This window comes from Ovis canadensis, chromosome 15 (genome assembly GCF_042477335.2).
Source record: "Ovis canadensis isolate MfBH-ARS-UI-01 breed Bighorn chromosome 15, ARS-UI_OviCan_v2, whole genome shotgun sequence".
Classification (NCBI taxonomy): domain Eukaryota; kingdom Metazoa; phylum Chordata; class Mammalia; order Artiodactyla; family Bovidae; genus Ovis; species Ovis canadensis.
Window position 1 is genome coordinate 52,331,380 of NC_091259.1, and position 20,808 is coordinate 52,352,187.

Genomic DNA, 20,808 nt, shown 5'->3' on the forward strand with positions numbered 1-20,808 from the left:
AATCAAGTTGGAAGGTCTCAGGAGCCTGGAGTAATTGAATCTATTAAATAGACACTTTAAGTTCTGTCCTAAGGGAGCATAATCTGGAGGCAGAGTGAGGTGCAGAAAAAAGTTCTCCATGTCTCTTTCTGTGGAGGCTGTGTGCACCCATGGGATGTGGGGGAGCCAGAGGGGCTGTGTGCCATGTATGTGTGAATGTGTGTGTGTAAGGTATCCCTGCAATCATAATGGGACTGCACAAGAAAATTTGTTTGTTGATATGTTGATGTGTGTGCATGAGAAGGATCTAAGCATGTGCTTCTGTGAGTTCTACAGGGATGTGTGAGTTTCACACTCAATTCAGAACTGGTGATGGGTTTTGCTGCTCAGATGACTTCCCTGGTTGACATTTTAAGCGTATGCCCTTGGCTTCTTCTAAAAAACCACTCCAGAAAGGCATGAGAAGAATATTGTGCTAAACTGTGGTTAAAATACAGCTGTGCTGTACAGTGACCTTGAAGAAGTACCTAAGCTTTTAAAATTTAGCCCAGGAACAAGGGTATCTCTACTGAAACAGAGCAGCCCACACGCCCTCCTCACCACCTGTCCCATTCCTCAAAGATGACATATTTGCTGTGAATTTAAATTCTCCTCATGGCATGTTAGGCATTTTCAAACATGGTCATGGCTTGTCAAGGGAGAGGAAGAATACATGGGGACAGAAACAGCCTGAAGGAACCTTCACCAGCTGCCACCCACCTGGAAGGGACCCTAGCGCAAGTTCCCAGCAGTAAGCCTCGCTCAGTTAAGGAAGAAGGTGAGCATGTTGGCACCTTGCTACTTCCATGTGGAATCTTAAATTTTCTGTTCCTAATTTAACAGCTTGAATGTGGGCCACCTTGCGTCAATTTTGGAAGCAAAAGGATATGAAGAATAAATGAACATCGATTCAGATTGGGCACCAAGTCCCGAGGTGTCCTCCCTGCTTCATAGCTTGGCACAGTACCCTTGTATTCTGAGGAAGACAGTGCAATCGGCCAAACATCAACTCGACCCAACGGGGCTCAAGGGTCCTTGCAGCAATTCAGCAGGTGTCATGCTCAACCCTGCTCTCAGGGAGCTTTCAGTTTGGCAGGAGAGACAGAAAGCACCAACGCACCGGTATTACAGTCCAGGTGTACAAAGTGCTGGGAGCAGCCAGTGATTCTAAAGGGAGGGGTATCAGGTTAGGATAAGCCTTCCCCAAGAATGAGAAAGGATGGCAGTTGAATTGGGCCTTGATGGATGAGGAAGTTTTTGGTTTTTGTCAGCCAGAGAAGTCCCCAGGAGGGTTTTGATAGATGAGGAAGGAATGGGCGAAGTTTAACAATTCCTGAGAGTCTATCACTGGCTTGGCATGGTTCTGGGCTCTTTTCCCAAAGGGCATTCTAGACAGAGAGGATGACATGAGCAAAGGCAGGGATGTGAGAGTCTGTGACCAAGGCACGTGAAAATCCAAGTGCAAATCGCCTAATGTGGTAGCGTGTAGGTGAGTGGTTTGGTGTGGCAGAAAGGCCTAAAAGTTAAGGTAGGACCAGATCACATGGTCCTCAGAGCATCCGGCGGGCTTGGATTTTACCCTATAGCCAATGGGGAACCACTAACGGGTTTTAAGCCAAGGGTAATCCAATCACTGTGGATGGTGACTGCAGCCATGAAATCAGAAGACGACTGCTTCTCTGCAGGAAAGCGATGACAAATCTAGACAGTGTGTTGAAAAGCAGAGACATCACTCTGCCAACAGAGGTCCATACAGTCCAAGGCTACGGTCTTCCCAGTGGTCATACACGGTTGTGAGAGCTGGACCGCAGAAGGCAGAGCGCCAAAGAATCGATGCATTCAAACTGTGGAGCTAGAGAAGAGTCCTGAGAGTCCCATGGAGAGCAAGGAGAGCAAACCAGTCAATCTTCAGGGAAATCAACCCTGAATATTCACTGGAAGGACTAATGCTGAAGCTGAAGCTCCAGTATTTTGGCCACCTGATGCAAACAGCCGAGTCATTGGAAAAGTCCCTGATGCTGGGAAAGATTGAAGGCAGGAAGAGAAGGGGGTGTCAGAGGATGAGATGGCTGGATGGTATCACCAATGCAATGGACATGAACTTGGGCAAACTTTGGGAGGTGGTGAGGGCCAGGGAAGCCTGGCTTGCTGCACCCCATAGGGTTGCAAAGAGTCAGACATGACTGGGGGGCAACTGAACAACAATCTGCCCATGTGTACCTTTTAGAAAAAGAGAATTGGGAACACAATGGGGGATAAAGAAGACAAACCCAGAGGCACTGAAGCCTGCTAAATGGTGGATGGGGAAGTCCAGGGCAGAGATAAACGGCCCTACACCAGGGACCAGTGCTTTGCAAAGTAGTGGGGCAGACATCATGGCAAGATGGCAGCACATGTGTGGGCAGTCAGAGAAGCCCTCTGAAATTCCCATTCAAACTGCAGAATATACAGAGACCACTGCTCCATTACACATGATTAAAGTGAGATAAATAGGCTTACTGATGTCTGTGGAAAAAAATGTAGGGTAACCACTCATAGAATTAAAAGCAGTATGTCTATTTTCCAAATCACTGCAGAAGAGAATAGCAAATAAAAATCTTCAGAACAGAAATGATCACAGTCTAGGGACTTCCCTGGTGGTCCAGTGGTTGAGCCTCTGTGCTGCCAAGACAAAGAATACAGGTTCCGTTACTGACTGGGGAACTAGGATCTGACATGCTGCACAGTGTGGCCAAAAAAAGAAAAAAAGTGATTATAGTCTAAAGGAAACAGAAAACTCAGAAAGTATAAAACAGTGTAATGGTGAGGAAGTCAGCGTCAATGAGTGCCTATAAGACTGGCAGACGTGACTATCATTTGTGGAGGATACTCTCTATGCTGGGCACCCTCTGTTTCATAAAAGCAAAAGGGTGATGAAATGGAACTATGTAGTTGAGGCTCCAAGGCAATAGATATCACATTCCAGGGTGAGGTGGGACACCACCGAATGTGACATGGAGAAGAGGCTGTATCATTAGCTGACACATCTTTGATACATATAAAATAAAACAGTCTGAAAAAAAAAAGGTTGTTGGAGGTTCAACAGGAATTTTAGAGAGAGCCCCCAGGGTCCAGTGAGCCCTGAGCAGGAAGGGGGGAGAGTACTATGTCCTTCAGGTGGAGCTTGATGGAAACTCCTATGAGAGCTTAGTGTCCAACTCTTTCCAATCCCATGGACTGTAGCCCACCAGGCTTCTCTGTCCATGGGATTCTTCAGGCAAGAACACTGGAGTGGGTTGCCATTCCCTCCTTCAGGGAATCTTCCCAACCCAGGAATTGAACCTGGGTCTCCTGCGTTGCAGGCAGATTCTCTACCGTCTGAGCCGCTAGGGAAGCCCAGGATGGGCCACAGTGCTGGGGCATCTGAGTCACACCTGCCCTGATGGCCGAGAGGGAGCTGCTGCCCCAGGGTCAGCCTGTGCTCTCAGGTTAGTGGGGTGATGGATACAGTGTGGGCCCTAGCACAAGGAACAGGTGTGACTGTCTTAGATCCCAGGCCAGAGGGACTCCTTGTCAGGGGAGGCCACCGTGGGGGAGGGGATGAGTCCAGCCGCTTTCCCAGGGCCTGAGAATGGGTCCATAGGGTGAGCCATAGAGCGGAAGCAGCAGCCACATCAAAGGAGCTGTACTTGGGGAGACACCCCAGTGATGGAATGATCGCCAAGAATCCACAAAAACACCCCACGCAGAGAGATAGCCCAGAGAGTGGGACACCAGCTCATCAGAATATCGTATCAGTCAGGGGAGAACTTTCCCCCCCACTCTTCTCCCCACATTGTACCTTCATCTTGGACCCTGGAGAGGGTCAGAACTGCTGAGTGGACCCTTGCCTACAAGCAGCTGGCCTGAAGCAGGCTGGGGTGGACAAGAGAAGCTGATGTTATTCTGGAGTTCAAAGATTTTTTAAATCACAATAGATAGAACATACTAATGGCTGACAGGACAACCTTTGGTTACCTGGAAATGGCCAGAAGTCATGGACTTACCTTCAATTTCATCTAGGTTTTGGGGAAGGGGAGGGGGCGGGGAAACAGCCTTGAAGAAAAAAATTAAAGAGACCATGGGAGACAAAAATAAAGCTGGCTTTATGATTCCATCTCATGAGTCATGCCTATTCAACCCAACAGCTACACATGGCTTCTCTCATCTAATCCTCACAACAACACTATGAGGTAGGTACTATTATTATCCCCATTCTGCAGATGAAGAAACTGAAGGTTACGTAACCTGCTCAAAGCCCCACAGATAATAAGTGAAAGAGTTCAAACTCAGGCAGCACAGAGTTCTAGAGCTCACAGCTCAATGGCTATCATTTAGAGACAACCCAGTGATGAGGGCTTAGCCCTTTGACTCATTAATTCCTGTCCTAGAAATTCAGCCAAGGGAGAGATGTACTGGAGCCGAAGTTTATGTACAGAGATAGTCATCCCAGCTTTACTTCTATGGGGGAAATTGGCAGGAATTGGGCGGGTGGGGGTGGGGTAACAAAATGCGTGTCATCTGGGACTTGGTCAGGTCAATGATTCTACATTCACAGGATGGATCTCTGAGCATCCTTTAGGAGGAATGTAACTACAGAGGAACAGGTTTATGAGGTAAGATACAATATCATAGGAAAGTATAAGATCCTACAAAGAAGCTCCACACTAACATATGCACACATGGTCTCAGAAAAAGTTGCCCAGGGTGAGAAAGACACAGTCTAGTCCATCAGCAAAGCCACCCTAGGACCACCTTCCAGGTGCTGGCTTCCTCTTAACTCTAGCTTTTGGCTCCTTAGATATCCTGTTGACCTCTCCATAGCACAGACAGCACCCTGCCAGTGTGGTTAGGGAGACAGACAGTAAACGAACACTTGGTACACAACGGGTTTAGTGAATTAATAAATAATATTCTTAAAGCTGTACAACTGAAATATCCTTAATCGTCCTATGTAGTATGATCTGTTACCGAGATGGCACCCAGGTGGCCACTCTCCAGTCCCCCTGGGCATTAAAAATGTTTGCAATTTTGAGCCAGGTATTGAATGATTTATCTTGGACAGGGTGGGGAAGTGTGGGAAGGAGGCTTAATACTTGCTTTCAGCCCAGTTTACCAGCTCTGCTTTGAGGATCTGCTGAGCATCTTCTGCTCCGAGAACCCAGACGTGGGTGGGGTGTGGCTGGGGGACCCAGAGCCAAGGCACAGGGTCTCTGCCCACTTCCGCACAGGGCATCCAAGGAGCAGGGGCTGAGGTAAGAAATAGGAAAAGGCTCTGAGGAGAAGCACCCAGGCCCCTATGCTCAGCCTGCAGGAGGGGTTTATTTTATCAGTGTTATTGAATTTGCAGATAAGCAACAATGAATTAAGCTGATCAGGAAGAGAGGGAGAGAGTTCCCATTTGTTCATAATGCAAGATTTATCTAGCAGAGCTCTCTCCTTTGTCAAACAGAGAGCCACTGCCTTTATATCCTCCAGCAAAGAACATTTTATTTTGTAACCTTTCAGAAAACCTATGAGTTTGCGGTTTTGACCTGGTTTTTTTTTTTCCCCCTCATCTAAGAAAACCATGGTTATTTAAAATGTGAGATGCATTTTAAACAACCCTACTCTGAATGTGCTAACCCATCTCTCTAGCAAAGGAATCAGACCCTGAAATTTAAACTATTTTCAAAGTTTATTACCCAAGCTGAGTGCCAAAGAATTGATGCTTTTGAACTGTGGTGTTGGAGAAGACTCTTGAGAGTCCCTTGGACTGCAAGGAGATCCAACCAGTCCATTCTGAAGGAGATCAGTCCTGGGTGTTCTTTGGAAGGAATGATGCTGAAGCTGAAACTCCAGTACTTTGGCCACCTCATGCGAAGACTTGACTCATTGGAAAAGACTCTGATGCTGGGAGGGATTGAGGGCAGGAGGAAAATGGGACAGCAGAGGATGAGATGGCTGGATGGCATCACTGACTCTATGGACGTGAGTTTAAGGGAACTCTGGGAGTTGGTGATGGACAGGGAGGCCTAGCGTGCTGCAATTCATGGGGTCCTAAGGAGTCGGACACGACTGACTGACTGAACTGAACTGAACATACCATCTTTTCGCTCCACGGCCCTTCTCTTTTGCTGCTAATGGTTCATAAATATCAAATTCTAATCAGATTCTAAAGCTACCAGGTCACTGAAGAAGCAGTGTACTCTAAGGGAAGAGCTATGGGACTGGAATGAAGCTGTTCTACATTTCTGTCTCAGTTTTCCCATCTCTGAAATGGGGAGAAAAGTCACCAAGACCTATAGAGGCAGCAGGTATAGGAGAAAGAACACCAGACCCAGAATTCCAGTTCTGGCTTTATTGTTAATATGCTGTGTGAGTTTGAGTATGTTGTCTGTGCCTCAAGAAATTCAGGGGGTGGGATGTTCTCCAAGTCTACCTTCCAGCACTACACATCTCTCTGATATTTTAACTCTTTACAGCAGGGCTGTTAGGAGACAAAAGAAGGGGATTAGAATTGGTCCAACTCTGAAATAAGGATAAAAGTCTTGCATTTTAGAAACACACGGCAGTGAATACACACTAGACTTGAACTGAATTCTTGTCTTCTCTGTGCTGCTAACTCATTGGGTAGCCAAGGACCACTCGCAGGGCTCACCTCTGTTTCCTCATCTGTTATGTGGGGACAATGCACACCTGGCCTACCACACAGGGTGAGAGAGACTGAACGCAGAGAAGGAATGCGAACCTGCGATCACTGTGTTCCAAAGCACCACGGAGATGTGACAACACATAGTAATTAGAGCTTCCACTTATTGAGCCCTGGTGCGGAGCCAGCACTGTGCTGAGCATTACCTGTATTATCTCATTGATTGCTCACAGCAACCCTGAGGAGCTATTACACGAAAGGAAGCATAAGCTCTACGGGTGGTCACAACAGCAAGGATTTACTTGCCTTGGCGGAAGCCTGGGCTTTGGGGCCTGAGCCCATCTCAGAGGAGGATGAGAACAGGCAGTCCCAGTGGCTGCTGCCCTGCCTGGGCTCGGCGGGGAGGAGAGAGCTGCTCCACCTCAGCATCCCCGAACTCTGGGAAGCTCCTTCTAGACTTCCTCAGTGAGACAGTGCCCAGGGCTGGTGGGGCTGCACAGGGTGGAACTCACCTATGTCTTTCTCCAACTCCAGGCTGCTTCCGACCTCTCTGCGTCTCTCTCCCTGATTCTCGGTCCTCCTCCCAGGCCACCCTCCTTCACATCTCTGCTGCAGGCACCATCTCCCTGCTGCTGCAGAGCTGGCCCCTTCCATGGCCTTAAGGCTGACATGGGGCAGGTGGCAGGGAATGAGGGGCCCTGCTCAGCAGGACAAGGCCCTGGATTTTGGCTTGATCTTCTGAGGCCAGCTGGCCCTGTCCAGGCCCTCATACTCATCACTACTTCTGGGATCTCCTTGGAGATGGGCAAGCTGGGCTGGCCCTCAGAATGGGCTTCAGAGGTCTCCTCTCCCAAGCAGGCAGAGTTCAGAGAGGTGTTGTGTGTTCCTCTAGCTCATGTCACCCTCCACTCTTCTCCAGCTTCTTGGAACACCTGATCCAAAATCTCACAGGCCTCCCTGCTGGGTCCCACCTCTGCATACTTACACCTCAGCCTGTCTGGTTTTCATGGGTGATGGGTACCCATTTCTTCAGCTCAACCCAACCTATTTTTTACTTTGCCCCATCCCACCTCTTGGCTCTGACACACTGTAGGATCTTCCTGGGGACCCCCACCAGAGCAGGTGACTGGACACTTGCTGATGCTGTTGGCTGACATCCTCGCTCATCCAAAGATACATTTAGTGTCTTGGATGTTGGGAGACCTGCATCTAAGTCCCTGGCCTTCTTCCATGACCATCGACAAATCTCTTCCCAGTTCTCCTGCCCTCGATGTGCCAATCCAGAGAAGGCAATGGCAACTCAGTAGTGTTCAACTCTTCGCGACCCCATGGACTGCAGCCTACCAGGCTCCTCTGTTCATGGGATTTTCCAGGCAAGAGTACTGGAGTGGGGTGCCATCACCTTCTCCGAGATAATGTCTAAGGCCCCCAATATCACTGGAGTTCCAGTATCCAGGGCCCCATCTGACAATTTACATGAAAAGAATGCACATTTCTCACCTCCCACTCTAAATGCCCTGGGAGAGCTGAGTAGGGAACACTCAGAGCAGGTTCACTTCGCTCTCACACCCTTAAGCAAAAATATAATGAGCAGAGACCATATCCCTCAGCTGGTTGCACACCCAGAAGACACATGGGAGATTCAGAATGCACCCTGGCAATGTATCTGAATTCCTTCCTTCCCCAGAAAATGAGTAGAGGTGATAAGCATGTACAAATAACTCAGTAGAAAAGTCGACAGACAAGTCCCACAAAAACTCCAAATGACCACAAGGACATAGGAAAAACTGGAACCATGGTATTTCCTCCCACCACCCCACTGCATGAAATCCATCACCAGGTCCTGTGGCTATGAGCTCCTAAGTATTTCTTCAATTGGTCCCCTTCGTCAATCTTCCCACCATTTCCCATGCCACCACCCTGGTCCATGCTACGTCATCTGAGGTACATGGGATCACCTGTGCGCTTCAGGTGTCCACTCTGGAGCCAGATCTGTGGCTTCAAACCAGGCTCTGCCACAAACTCCGTGTGTACTTGGAGACTTAACAGTTAATATACAGAAACCACTCAGAACAGCGCCTGGCATGTTGTAAGGAAATGTATGAGTTAGCTGCTATTACATAATGAGCTGCACCCCTTTCCCTCTGGCTCTCCTGCAGTCTGTTCTCACATGGCATTGAGAGTGATCTCTCCATAATGCAAATCTACCATTGCACCTGCTGCGTTAAATCCTTCACTGACTTCCCTTGCTTGCAGACCAAAAAAAAGAAATGTTTAAATGTTCACACAACTGATCAAGTTTCCAATCTCCAGCCATACTGGTCTGTTTTCAGACAAGCCAGGCTCACACTCTCCCAACCTCAGCAGAGGCTGTCTCTTAGGTCTAGAACCTACCCCCCACCCTCCCCACCTCCAGTTCAGGCTCTATTGCTGAGACCTAGGGTGAGGGTTCAGATGGGATGGAGCCAAACCAACTACCTCAGTTTTTAAAAGTTCCTGAAGGCGACATTGAGGAACAGTCATTCAGTTCAGTTCACTCACTCAGTCATGTTTGACTCTTTGTGACCCCATGGACTGCAGCACACCAGGCTTCCCTGTCCATCACCAACACCTGGAGCTTGCTCAAACTCATGTCCATAGAGTCGGTGAAGCCATTCAACCATCTTATCCTCTGTCATCCCCTTCTCCTCCCGCCTTCAATCTTTCCCAGCATCAGTCTTTTCTAGTGAGTAAGTTCTTTGCATCAGGTGGCCAAAGTAACGGAGCTTCAGCTTCAGCATCAATCCTTCCAATGAATGCTGCTACTGCTGCTAAGTCACTTCAGTCATGTCCCACTCTGTGTGACCCCATAGACAGCAGCCCACCAGGCTCCCCTGTCCCTGGGATTCTCCAGGCAAGAACACTGGAGTGGGTCAATGAATATTCGGTACTAATTTCCTTTAGGATTAACTGGTTTGTTCTCCTTGCAGTCCAGAGTCAAGAGTCTTTTCCAACACCACAGTTCAAAAGCATCAATTCTTCAGCACCCAGCTTTCTTTATAGTCCAATTCTCACATCCATACATGACTACTGGAAAAACCGTAGCTTTGACTAGATGACCTTTGATTGCAAAGTAATGTCTCTGCTTTTTAATATGCTGTCTAGATTGGTCATAGCTTTTCTTCCAAGAAGCAGCATCTTTTAATTTCATGGCTGCAGTCACCATCTGCAGTGATTTTGGGGCCCCCCAAAATAAAATCTGTCACTGTTTTCATTGTTTCCCCACCTATTTGCCATGAAGTGATAGGACCAGATGTCATGATCTTGTTTTCTGAATGTTGAGCTTTAAGCCAACTTTTTCTCACTTTCACCAAGAGGCTCTTTAGTTCTTCTTCAGTCATTAGCGTACTATATTAGACTATACATTAGCCTATAACAGTCATTAGTCTACTATATTAGAAAGTAGAGTCATAATTTACATTGTTGCAAATAGGATCAACCCAGAGAATCAAACCTGTAATAATTTACATTATTACAAATGGCACTCTGTACTGGGTTCTTGAGAAAACTAAAGTGGATCAATGAGAAAATCTCTAGAATCAGAAAGTTCAATAAAGTCACCACATAAAAAGATGAAAAGAAAATAGTCAATATTTCTTTTATTATTATAAAATAACAATCATTTACAGCTTGAAAGATCTCTCATATATAATGGAAAGATTATGTGTGAAATGTTTTAAAATCATATTAATGAAACTTATTTGTGATCCATATGAAGAAATTTATGCAATATAATTGAGATTTATAAAAAGAACCTGAATGGAGATTCCTACGACTGAGCGACTGAACTGAAATGAACTGAATATATTCCTACCTGATAAGAAGGATATTTTAAAGATAGTAATTTTTCCTAAATTAGACTTCACTTAATTCAAAGCAAAAATTGAAGGGAATTTTGAAACTTGATAATGTGTAGGGATTTCTTAAGATTCCCTTAGGTGATGACCTGAGGAAAGGAGGGCACAGGCCAAGATGGTCTGTGAACCAGGCTTCTAAGCAAGAAAGGCAAAGTAGTCACTTTGCCTAGCTGACTAGTGCCAATCAGCAGTGTTCCTAAAAACAGGTCATCAACAAGGATCTCTGTAGAGCCCAGGGAACTCTTCTCAACACTTTGTAATAACCTACATGGCAAAAAAATCTGAAAAAGAATAGATATATGTATATATACATAACTTAATCACTTTACTATACACCTGAACTGAATATAGCATTATAAATCAACTATACTCTGCTCAAAATTCCCCAAGCCAGGCTTCAGCCCAGATGTTCAAGCTGGTTTTAGAAAAGGCAGAGGAACAGGAGATCAAATTGCCAACATCCGCTGGATCACGGAAAAAGCAAGAGAGTTCCAGAAAAACATCTATTTCTGCTTTATTGACTATGCCAAAGCCTTTGACTGTGTGGATCACAATAAACTGTGGAAAATTCTGAAAAAGATGGGAATACCAGACAACCTGACCTGCCTCTTGAGAAACTTATATGCAGGTCAGGAAGCAACAGTTAGAACTGGACATGGAACAACAGACTGGTTCCAAGTCAGGAAAAGGAGTACGTCAAGGCTGTATATTGTCACCCTGCTTATTTAAGTTATATGCAGAGTACATCATGAGAAACGCTGGGCTGGAAGAAGCACAAGCCAGAATCAAGATTGCCAGGATAAATATCAATAACCTCAGATATGCAGATGACACCACCCTTATGGCAGGAAGTGAAGAAGAACTAAAGAGCCTTTTGATGAAAGTGAAAGAGGAGAGTGAAAAAGTTGGCTTAAAGCTCAACATTTAGAAAACTAAGATCATGGCATCCGGTCCCATCACTCCATGGGAAATAGATGGGGAAACAGTGGAAACAGTGGCTAACTTTATTTTTCTGGGCTCCAAAATCACTGAAGATGGTGATTGTAGCCATGAAATTAAAAGACGCTTACTCCTTGGAAGCAAAGTTATGACCAACCTAGACAGCATATTAAAAAGCAAAGACATTACTTTGCCAACAAAGGTCAGTCTAGTCAAGGCTATGGTTTTTCCAGTGGAAATGTATGGATGTGAGAGTTGGACTACAAAGAAAGCTGAGCACTGAAGAACTGATGCTTTTGAACTCTGGTGTTGGAGAAGACTCTTGAGAGTCCCTTGGACTGCAAGGAGATCCAACCAATCCATCCTAGAGGAGATCAGTCCTGGGTGTTCACTGGAAGGACTGATTCTGAAGCTGAAACTCCAGTACTTTGGCCACCTCATGCAAAGAATTGACTCATTTGAAAAGACCCTGATGCTGGGAAAGATTGAGGGCAGGAGAAGAAGGGGATGACAGAGGATGAGATGGTTGGATGGCATCACCGACTCAATGGACATGGGTTTGGGTGGACTCTGGGAGTTGGTGATGGACAGGGAGGACTGGCATGCTGCGGTTCATGGGGTCGCAAAGAGTCAGACACAACTGAGCGACTGAACTGAACTGATACTCTGACATAAAATGAAAATTTTTTTAACAAAGAGGATTCCTAAATTTTGTCTTACAAAGCAGTTGGGTCAGTGATAAAATTAGGTGTCTATTCTGTACCTCAAGTAAGTGCTTTTAAGGGTAACTGGCTCATTAGAGGTGAGGTGTTAGTTTTGAGGTACCAACTTTGAAAGAGTGGGCAGTGAGAAGCAGGCTCCTGCACCAGAGCACAAAGACCTAAGGGTGCAGACAGACTGGGCCCCTGCTGAGGAGGTGGGAAGGCTGCAGGGCTGGTGGTGCATGTTCAGAGGATGTGTGGGCTGGGCCTGCTCCCTCGACTCCCCACCCTACACAGGATGCTGCCAGGAGGCTCCCGGTCTCAGGGAATCCCATAGTTGCTGAGTGATCAACTGCGCCAGCTACGCCCACCCTGAGGAAGCACATCTGTCACCATGCGGCCATCCTGCCCTGCCTCCCAGGACAGTAGGTGAGGGGCAGTGGCAAGGGGAGTTGGTGTTACCACTTCCTTTTTTGCCTATTTCACCCAATCATTGGGCCTCTTTTTCATTTTCAGAGCCGTGAGTTGAGCACACAATTCAACTGATCTGTGTTGATGCCCAAGATTAGGGCAGCCTGGGATAAACTCTTTTCCTGCTCTTGATTCCTCTGGATAACCCAGGTAAAAATTATCTGGAGGAAAAGAAAAGTAAGTAAGAAAAGCAAAGAAAATTCTGATAATCATGGCTAATAAGAGAAGGACCAGTCCCACTAGATGTTAAAATATATCATAAAGCAACACCAACTAAAACAGCATGCTGACAGGAATCTCACATGAAATTTCAGTGGACAAAGACAGGCAACCCAGAAATATACCCCGTTTTCTATAAGAACTTAAATATTACCCAAAAAGTACTAAACAAGAAAATAGGAATGCAAACTTGTGATGACAGCTGTATAAAATGACGTGTACATGGGGTTATCTGGAAGGGGAGAGGGAAACATTCCAGAGCCTTAAGATTTCGGCTGATTTTCAGGAAGGAATTGGAGTTACCACAGCAGGCAGTTTACACTGAGAAAGAGCAAAGAAAAAAAAAATCTAACAATTCAGCAAAGCAGGAAGTATGCTGGGATCTGAATTCTAGTCAGAACTTCTCACTGATGAATCACCTGGGACTAGGTCTTCCCCTTTCTGGGCCTCAGTCCAACAATTCAAAGATAAAGGATTAACATAGATGACCTCCACTGGCCCTTCCAGCTCAGCCATTCTTCTGGGATTGACAATCTTGAAAATCATCCCCCATTTCTGGTTTCTACAGTAGGATATGATGGGAATAAAAGAAAGACCCTCAGACCTTTCCTGACCCAAACTGCTGAGTGACACTGGAGGTTGGCTCTGTTCATCTGAGCATGGAGACTCCCTCTGCAGCCAGCCCTGTTAGCCTCTGGCACCCAAAGATGAGTAAGACATGGTGCCAGCCTATGAGAATCACAGGGCAGTGGAGGACACCGGTGAACACAGACACAACAAGTGATAATCCTGAGCAGAGTGAAGGTCTGGACCAGTGGGGTCCAGCACTGTGGGGGCATAAGGGGGGGCAGTAGAGTCTGGCCAAGGGTCAGGCAGAGCTTTGCAGCAGAGGCACCACTCAGGCTGGATAGAGGTTTAATGAAAAGGAGTAAGGGAGACACAGGAGGCAGGAGAGCACTGGGGTGGGTGAGTGGCGTATGGAATGAATGGGGAGGTTATTTGAGGCCAGGCTGAGGTCTTGAATCTCTTAGCAGCAACAGGAAGTTGGGGAGACACATAGTCCCGCTTGTAAGGGAGATCGCAGGCAGCCCTTGGAGCAGGGTCTGGGGTGAGGCAAGAGGGATGCAGAGATACAGGTGAGTGGGCTCTTCAACAGCCCAGAACAGAGGGGCCTGGCCTCTGGCTGAGAAGGGGACCAGGGTGAGTGGCACAGCTGAGGTGAGCCCACTGAGAAAGGGCTCAGGGCAGGGCACACAACCAGAGGGAAAGCAGGGCCTTTGGAGATAGTTTCTGAGGCCAGGCTGCCTCAAGCTTTTGTGTTTGGAGTCTTTTCTGTTTTTTGGGTTTTTTGGGGTTTTTTTTGGCTAATAATCCTGGCTCTGCCATTTAGAGTCATGGAACCCTGAACTATTCATGTAACCACTCTGGCCTCAGTCTTCTTATCTGCAAACAATTGCAACTACTTCTTAGGGATTTCAGGAGATTAAGTGATTTAATAAATGAAAGCCTTTGGAATAGTGCCTGACATAGTAAGTGCTCCATGAGAGGCGATGATTACAATGAAGATGATAGAGGAATAGCTGGAGGTGGGGCAGGGATCCCCACAGGAAACAGCGGGAGAAGAGGTTTGGGAGGGGGGTTGGATACGTGAGCGTCAATTCAGATATGCTAGGTTTGCGTGTCTGTAGGACACACGTTTTGGGCAAGTGGAAGAGCATACACAGAGGATGGGCCAGGAGATGAGTTCAGGGAGTCTTGAGGGAGGAGGCTGAGGGAGAGAGGGCAGAGAGGTTGTCCCACGGGAAGACGCAGAGAAGAGGCTGACAGAAGAGGGGGATTTTGTGGGGGTGAAAACCATCAGAGTGAAAGCTCCCAGGGCAGGGATTTCCTCAGCTTTGCTCCCCAGATTATCCCCATTACCTAGGGCAGGGCTGGAACAAAGCAGATCAATATTTCTTTGCTGGGTATATAAATAAAGATAATTGTCCCTATCTACTCCATATATTTTCTTAGGCACAAAGTAATAACAGAAGCTAATGTTTATTAAACATCTACTATGTGCAAGGACCTGTGCTAAAAACCACATCTATGGGGTCTCACTGAGTTTTTATGGTAGCCCTACACGGGAGGTACTATCAGTGTTCTCATTTTACAGACCAGGAAACAGGTTTCAAAGGTAAAGCAACTTGCCTGAGTCACACAGCTAGGAAGGAGCAGACAGAGTCCAAACCTGGGAATTTGTGACTCCTTGACACTGGTTGAACAGGATGGGAAACTGGGAAAGGACAGCCCATCAGCAACCCCATCGCACTGACTCCCAAGTGCCCCATAAAGAGTGACAGTTCCTAGATCTTGCTGGAGGAAGGGGGAGGCAGAAGTACGAGCCAAAGATGCAGGACCTAGTTAGCGTAAGACTGGTGCGGTAGGGCCATCGACAAACCAATCTCTTATGCAGCCAGACGCTGGGAGGACAGAGAAATCAGATCAGGAAATCAGAGTGGAGCTGCTGGAGTGAGAGGTTCAGAATGAAGGGCAGAAACAGAGAGAGGGAGGGGTCCTATCTTTACGTGGTGATGGCTCTGTGCATGTGTGAGTGTGTGTGTGCTGCAGAGAGGTGACAGGCTACACAGGTGCCCAGAGGATCCTGGCAGGTCCAGACAGGTCCAGGGGTGTCCAGGGGGGAAAGGGACTGAGGGCCATTTGCCAAGTGTAGGGACTGCACACCTGAAGGGGGCGAAGCTTGTGCAGGTGTCTTCACACCCCTTCAGAGTGCTTTTGTAACCACTGCTGAAGTCCCCAAACACCAGCAGTTATTACTGGTATAATTTACAGGCCAGTTCCTAGACCAAGGACTCCAGACCCAGGGATCATGTCTGATTCTGGCCCCTGCTGCGTACCCAGTACAAGCACAGCACCTGACAAATGAGCACATTTTCCAGAAAGGGATACAAAGAGTCACATAGGCTAGACTTGCCCTGGATCTCCAACTTGCAGGTGACAGGCTGGGACTCAGGACCCCGGAATCCTCTTGCCCCAGGGCTGCGGTGCCCAGAGCTGGGGTCCTGGAGGAAGTCCGAAGCAGTTTCAGCTCGACTCCCAGATGTCTGGATCCTCTACATGGTCCTCCTGCCTCCAGAAAACAGTCCATCCCCTGGTCCCCTGTGCACAGTAATGGACCAGGCCTGGGATCAGGGCTTGGGCACAAGCAGCTGACCACACGGAACTGCCTGCCCGCTCCCCCACCGACCCCCACGTCCTGACCCCATGCTGGGCCCCTCCTGCCTCCCTCCTTCACTGTGCTGCCTGCCTCTGGTGATGCTCCTGCAGGGGAAAGGCGGTTCCCTGCTGTGCCAAGCAAGACCTTAGCCCAATCCTGATCAGACCTGCTGGCTCTGCCACTCTGGGAACTCCCAGCGTGAGAGAGAACTGCTGAGGGCCTGTTCTGCCCCTGGCAGGACCCTGGAGCCCCACAGGTCCTGGGGCCTCCGGGCAGTGTCCGGCTGTGCCCTCCCTCCTCAGCCAACTCAAGGATAACACGTTAGCCACAGACTACTTAGCCATAGCACCAGCTGGAGCACTAACCACCATGCATATACTCGTTCTCTCTGTGATCCTGGGGTCACAGACGTGTCAGCAGTCACAGAAACCACACTGTCACATATGAATGGGCCTACTATGTGCATGAGTGGTGTGAGTGCTTTCCACGCATCATTGTGACGCCTCATGTGATTCTGGATTTGAGATGTTAATAAACCCATTTTTCAGATGAGGAAACAGAGGCTCAGGAACTTGCCAAGATTTAACCATCCACTGGGGCTGCAGTCCATGGGGTCGCTGAGGGTCGGACACAACTGAGCGACTTCACTTTCACTTTTCACTTTCATGCATTGCAGAAGGAAATGGCAACCCACTCCAGTGTTCTTGCCTGGAGAATCCCAGAGATGGGGGAGCCTGGTGGGCTGCCGTCTATGGGGTCGCACAGAGTTGGACCCGACTGAAGTGATGCTTTTGAACTGTGGTGTTGGAGAAGACTCTTGAGAGTCCCTTGGACTGCAAGGAGATCCAACCAGTCCATTCTGAAGGAGATCAACCCTGGGATTTCTTTGGAAGGAATGATGCTAAAGCTGAAACTCCAGTACTTTGGCCACCTCATACGAAGAGTTGACTCATTCGAAAAGACTTTGATGCTGGGAGGGATTAGGGGCAGGAGGAGAAGGGGACGACAGAGGATGAGATGGCTGGATGGCATCACTGACTCAATGGACATGAATCTGAGTGAACTCCGGGAGTTGGTGATGGACAGGGAGGCCTGGCGTGCTGCGATTCATGGGGTCACAAAGAGTCGGACACGACTGAGCGACTGAACTGAACTGACTTAGCAGCAGCAGGGCTAAACTCACCATAACCCACAGGTCAGATTAACGCAGAACCTGAGGTTCTGTTCCAGCTCTGCTCCTGGGCTTTGCCAGTGCACCTGCTGCCCCCTCCCCTCCCCCACCCCCTCCCCAACCCCCGGGCCCTCCTGCTGAGGGCAGAAGCCCACCTGAGACACACATGGCCCTGCTCTAGAAGCTAAAAGAAGCAAAAGGAGGGAAACTGGCATTTGCTGAGCAACAACTATCTGTGCTGAGCACGTTCATACGTTCCTCTCTAATGCAATTCTTTTGAATTCCTCTGTAATTCAACCACCCTATAGTGAATATCCCCATTTTACAGAAGAGGAAGTGGAGAGTGGGAGATGGTGAACTAAAGTGACACAGAAACACACAGCACCAGGATCAAACTCGGTTATCCGAATCTGAATGCACATTTCTGCTGCAACAAACCACTTCTCAGCTCTGTCTAGTTGCCATTCAGGGGTCCTGGGGCCATGTCTCCCCTGTCCATGATCACCTGCTCCAGCCCTACCCAGGCACTGGGTCCATGAGCATCAGGCCAGGAATGAGAGGGAAAGGAGATTCACTTCTGGCCCAAAGGTTGGAGGTCCCAGAGCCCAGGACGGCTCCCAGCTGCACCCCCTCAGCCCCATGTCTATGAGCCAGGCCTCCTCTCAGCAGATCCGAGCCCAGGTGCTGGGCTGGAACACTGATCCTGGCCAGCTTCTGCCAATTCCCCTCCAAGAGGCTGGCCCCTGTTTTCTGTATCACACACTGGCCCTGTGTCCTCCCCTCCCCCAGCATCCTGCTTCAACACAGACAGGCCCTTGGTACAGGAACTCCCAGATGCCCTTGGCTCACAAACGGCCCTGTAACTCCATCCTACCCGGGACACCCTTGAATGTCCACATGTGACTCTGTGTTCTCAAATTTTCTCAGTACTTCGACTCTGACTGCCAGCCTCACACTCTAGTTTCCACTGCCCACCAGTCAGGTCTGCCTGGACTTATTCTCCTCCCTCACTCAGGCCTGTTCCCTCTGAGATCCCAGGGTGTCCCGTGGTCCTGCCCACAGTAACCACAGCACCGAGTTGCCATCACCGGGTTTCATGCCCTTGAACCTCACTGTCTCCATCTTGAGAGCCCCTTACATCATTGGTGAGCCCTCCTGACATTATGTACAGGCCACAGTGCTAGACCTTGACATGGGTCAAGGCTCCGTAAGACTGCCCCAAATTCATCAAGCCTGAAGCTCAGCCAAGGCATGGCAGCCCAAAGCTTACAAATGTTCTTGGCCTTACCCAGATGGCCTCGCTGGTCACAGTCAAAGCCCTGGCTTCACAGGCAGTGGACAAACTCCTGGTGGAGCTCCCCAGTGGTGGTCGAGATCAAACAACAGGCAGGTAGACTACAAAGCCCAAACAGAGTTTAACCCCAGGACCACAGCCACAAGCACAGCATGGTAATCTAGGCAGCCAGAAGGCCACAGCTGGTGCAGGCAGCTATCACTCAGCCCCAGAGCAGGTGGAACTGGGGTCCAGGTGCCCTACCGCGAGGGGCAGAAAGACGAAGTCTAGAAAACCAACATTTTCCATTTCTCAGCTCTAGTCTAACTCTTTGACTCAGGACTGATCCCACAATAATCCCTGCCTATCATTGGAAAAGGCTCTGATGCTGGGAGGGAATTGGGGCAGGAGGAGAAGGGGATGACAGAGGATGAGATGGCTGGATGGCATCATTGACTCAATGGACGTGAGTCTGAATGAATTCCGGGAGTTTGTGATGGACAGGGAGGCCTGGCGTGCTGCGATTCATGGGGTCGCAAAGAGTTGGACATGACTGAGCGACTGAACTGAACTGATCAGGTTCTTAGGGTCTTTCAGAGAATGCCCAGCTCCACTGGTCATTTCGGGAATACATATGGGAACAACTTTACTGCATCACCGCTCCTAGCCAATATGGCAAGACAGGAAAAATCAAATCAAAATAAAACAAACTAGTGGATGCCAACGAGGAGGGAGGGTGGGGGAGGGATGGTGTGGGAATCTGGGATTAGCAGATGCAAGCTATCGTACACAGAATGGATAAACATCATGGTCCTACTGTATAGCACAGGGAACTATGTTCAATATATTGCAATAGACCATAATAGAAAAGAATATGAAAAAGAATATATATATTTGTACATAAAACTGAATCATTCTGTGGTACAGCAGAAAATAATACAACATTGTAAATGAACTATACTTCAATAAAATAAATTTTAAAAATAAATAAATAAAAATAAAAAACAAAACATCTCCAAACAAATAAAAACAATGAATCTTACTACCAGAGGGCTGTGTAGACTGGCCACACATAATTGACATCATGGTAAACGGGTTCAATATTTCCAGAGTACTATTTAGTAATATGTGACAAGAACTAAAAAATTGTGCACGTCCTTTGACCTAGTGATTCCACTCGGGGATTGCTTCCCAGTAAAATACTAAGAAAGTAATTTGTACAGAGATATTCATAGCAGTGATATTTATAATAGCAAGAAATTGGAAAGGGCCCAAAGGTTCAGCCCTTGGGAAGTGACTCAGCAAACTGGGTCGAGTGAGCAGCTCAGAGGCTCCGCAGCCAGGAGGTGTGGACGTGCCTGGGGTCAGGGAGATGAACGTGCAGCCCCAGGCAGGCCAGATGGGCGGTGACCTAGCTCACAGCACCTCAGACTCCAGCTCCAGTATGCAAACATTCAGTTACTTCTGTTACTTTCACGTTGATTCAGTGAAGTCAGTAACCTTCACGTTAATCAGGAGAGCTTTTAAAGGTCATTTTTCAAAAGACATTAAAAATACTGAAAAATGAACTCTACTGACAAAATTCCATAATAATCCTTGGGCATGCTTGCCTTCCAAGACAACCTCTCCAATTTCTCTGCTGAAGGAGTCAGGCTCACTCTCGGGACAGATGGGGCAGGGGCGTCAGGCTGGGGATGGGGGCAGTGCGGGGGCTGGTGGACCTGGGTGCCCTGGGCCCTGAGCAGGCTACGAGGACCACAAGCCTGGGCGTGAGGCCCGGACACTCAGGTGCAGGAACCCCATTCCTTCAGGCTTCATCCTTCTCTTCCTCAGTCTTTTTTCCTCAAGGGCCCACCATATGCACGATCCTTTCTCCTCTGGGCCTCAGGAAGAGGTTCCTGAAGAGGTCTTCCACGCTTCACGTGAGATTCTGGGTGACCAGAACGTCTCTAAGAGCCAAAGCCTGAGTATCTACTCGTGGCACTGTGGGCAGGGGCCTGTCTATGGGAGGACTGGGCCAGGGTGCGAGTCCTCACCCAGCCACAGAGCTCCATCAGAATCACCTGATGGGCTTTCAAAACTAGACTCCTGGGCCCCAACCAACACTCTGTGAGAGGAGGGCCTGGGAACATGTATAAACTCTCCAAAGGCCTGTATGAGGCAAATCACTGTCCCAGTGCCTCTCGTGCCTAAGAAAGAAGTCACGGGCCTGTCTTCCTGGGCTCCTGGGTTCTCGTGGCTCTCATCTGGACCA